Below are 3,618 nucleotides of genomic sequence, written 5' to 3'. Positions count from 1 at the left end.
TTGATTCCTCAGCATCACATGAGAAAAAGACAGAAGTGGTGCTGTGGCTCAAGTGGTAGCACTAACCTTGAGCTGAAGAGCTGAGGGACAGAATCCAGAAGCCAGAGTTCAAGCCCCACAACCAACAAAAGCAAAAACAAAAAACTAAGCAAAACACATTCTTCACTTTTGTGGCCTCAACTCTGTAATACTACTGATTCAGGCTAGGGCTAAGATTTTCGGTGTGAACATTTATCAACACTCCTGATTGAGACGCTACTTGAGAAAATTTTTAATCAATATTGTGTTAATTTTGCTCTTTGTAAATTCACATGCACCTGTAAAAAATGGTTTGGGCATTCCAGTAATATTCTCAAAGTACCTTGTAATGACGACTGACAAAAATTTGTATTATATTATAACAAGGAAAACAATGCCACAAATAAAGAAAAGCAATAATTAAATATTAATGATTAATAAAATAAAAACCAAATACCAATGTTTCCAGTATTTCAAGTGTACTACATATTAGATTTTACTATTTCTCATATTCCTGTACATTTAAAACTGGCTAAAATTATGTTGTTCAACAGGAGTTTTATAGGCTATGAGAAGTCTTTAAAATTACCCTTTAAGGTTATTATTTATGTCTGATCTCATAATTTATATATGGTTTATATCATCATTTGTTGCTCGCTAACATATAAAGAAAGGAAGCCCTAATGTTTTAACAGAAAGTTTGTAGTAAAAGTCTTAACTCTTTGCTCTGTTTCTTTACACAAAGACTTTGCAACTTCTCATTAGTAGCGTTTCTATAAACTCTGAAATGGACATACTTAGTAGTATATGTCTGCTACTATAAATCTTAAATACTTCATGGAAAAGATTTATGACCTGACAAAAAGTCTTAATTTTGGCATATATAAGCAAATTCCCAAAATTAAACATATTTAAAACATTAAATCTTTTTGGAGGGAGGTCCAGTCTTGAGTCCTGAACTCTGGGCCTGGGTATTATCCCTCAGCTATTCAGCTCAAGGCTTGCACTCTACCACTTGAGCCACAACAGCACCATGTCTGGCTTTTTTTCTGCTTATGTGGTGCTGAGGAATAGAACCCAGGGAATCATGCAAGCAAGGCAAGTGCTCTACCATTGATCAACCTTCCCAGCCCAAAACATTAAAACTTTTAACAAACATTAATATTTGCTGCAGTGTTCAATATGACAGGTGACTTGTATTGAATAACTGAATTCCTCTTGCTACAAATCTCTTGAACAACAAATATAAGGAATTATTTTGTTTTTGACATATCAATCTTGACTTTATTCTTAAATGTGTGCTTATGTAAGAAATATATGGTTCTAAAATTTCATGACAATACTTTTGAACTTATTTTTTGTTGAATTATCTAGTTTAAGAAAATCAATTCCACTTTATATATAAAAAATGTTCTGTGCTCAATTCGGTAGCACATACACTAAAATTGGAACAATACGCAGAAGATTAGCATAGCCCCTGGACAAAGATGTCACGCAAATTCGTGAAGCAGTCCATATTTTTACAACAGATGCTGGAGGGGATGTGGCCAGAGGGGAACCTTACTTCATTGCTGGTGGGAATGTAAACTTGTACAACCACTTTGGAAATCAGTATGGAGGTTCCTCAAAAGACTTCACATAGAGCTCCCCTATGACCCAGCAATCCCACTTTTGGGCATTTTCCCAAATCTTTACAAACAAGACCACACTAAAGCTACCAGCACGACTATGTTTATTGCAGCATTATTTACCATAGCTAAGATATGGAACCAGCCCAGATGCCCCTCAGTAGATGAATGGATCAAGAAAATGTGGTATATATACACAATGGAATTCTATGCCTCCATCAGAAAGAATGACATTGCCCCATTTGTTAGGAAATGGAAAAACTTGGAAAAAATTATATTAAGTGAAGCAAGCCAGGCCCAAACAAACATAGGTCCCATGGTTTCCCTTATTTGCAATATCTAGTATATGTATGAGTCAAGCGGAAAAGGTCAGATAATGTGATGTTAGGAAAATGAACCCTTAGATATGTATTTTAATGTTTTTTTTTCTTTCATGCATTTGTTTCTAACGCATGTATAATATTATCTCTTTGTAGCTTTGTATGTCCCCCCCCCCCCCACAGTATAACCCCTGCTTTCACTATATTTGATGTCAGTATAATTTGTAGAGGAGATGGGGATAAACAAGTCGTTTAAGGATACAGGTGGACCTGTTGAAACAATGAGAAGTACAAGTTGTCATGTTGAAAACGAGCTTTACAATGTTCTTGCGGGGGGGGGGGGGGGGGAGGCGGGGAGGATTTTGTGGGGTATTGCGGGGGAGGCTGGGAAGGGATGTGAAGGGAAAACAAAGGAAGAGGCTGCAATGCTTGATAAGAAATGTACGCATTAACCTGTCCATGTAATTGTAACCCCTCTGTACAATGTGTTCACAAAAAAATAAAAAACTCAAAATAACAACAAAAAAAAGATCTCTAAGAACATTTAGAGTGCAAGTAACTTCTCATTATCAAGGGAAACACAGGAAGCTCTTGAACATCTGACCTGTCACCAATAGAAGTCAGAGTGTCATAGATGTTCTAGCCCTGGCTGGCTTCATCCTGTGATCCTCAGACTTCAGCCTCCTGAGCTAGAGTGATGGGCATGAGCTACTGGTGCCCTGCTAGGTTCAGAACTGTAATAACATTGGCATTACAAGTCAACTGCTTATAACAAAGAGCTTGGGCAGCATATTAGGCCTTTCAACATTGGACCTTTCAGACACAAGATTATAATGCTAGAGTCTGAGAGGCTATGCATATGGATGGGCTACACTTGAATCTTGAGCTCTATCTCCAGTTCTGGTGTACATGAACATTCCTTTTTCCAGAGAATGTTCTCCTAATTAACAAATAGGAAAAGTAATTTGCTTAACCCTCACTTTTTTCCAGTTTTGTGTCTCAAACACAAGCCTGGGCACTGTCGCTGAGCCCTTCAGCTCAAGGCGAACACTCTACCACTTGACCCACAGCACCACATGTGGTCTTTTTGTGGTTCATTGGAGATAAGAGTCTAACATGTTTTCCTTGCCTAGGCTGTCTTTGAACTGTGATCTTCAGATCTCAGCCTTCTGAGAAGCTAAGGTTCCTGTTGTGAGCCACAGGCAACTGGCCTGCTGTTTTTGCCAGACCTGCAGCTTGAACTAAGGGCCTGGGTACTGTCTCTGAGCTCCTTTTTCTCAAGCTTAGCGCTCTACCACTTGAGCCATTCCACAGCTTCTGGCTTTTTCTGAGTATGTGGCACTGAGGATTCAAACCTTACCGTTCATGCATGCTGAGCCAGCTCTCTACCACTAAGCCACATTTCTAGCCCCACCCTTACAATTTTATCCCTCAACTTGCCTATCCCCAAGAAAAGGCTTCTGAGTAAAAATCATCTAAAGAAATTCCTATAGGAAGGTTCTAAAGATAAAGAAGACAAAGTTCATACTTGGGAGAAAAGCCTAAACATGTGAAGACTGTGACAAATGCTTCCATTTAATTATGTATCATGTTTCAACACTTAATAAAATATTAATGAAAAACGAGTCAATGTCTTAAATTATTGTGTATAA

General features: G+C 38.1%; 1 non-coding gene across 1 annotated transcript; it reads left to right on the top strand.

The window, feature by feature from the left end:
- The first annotated feature begins 1,433 nt into the window (after window positions 1-1,433).
- LOC122094987 lies at window positions 1,434-1,540 on the top strand. Its single transcript, XR_006144991.1, has one exon. It is a non-coding gene; the product is annotated as a U6 spliceosomal RNA (small nuclear RNA).
- Window positions 1,541-3,618: the final 2,078 nt, after the last annotated feature.

Source organism: Dipodomys spectabilis, unplaced genomic scaffold (assembly GCF_019054845.1).
Source record: "Dipodomys spectabilis isolate Male_0828 unplaced genomic scaffold, ASM1905484v1 ptg000012l, whole genome shotgun sequence".
Lineage (NCBI taxonomy): Eukaryota > Metazoa > Chordata > Mammalia > Rodentia > Heteromyidae > Dipodomys > Dipodomys spectabilis.
Note: the sequence above shows the minus strand (reverse complement) of the source record. Positions and strands in the feature narration are given on the sequence as shown.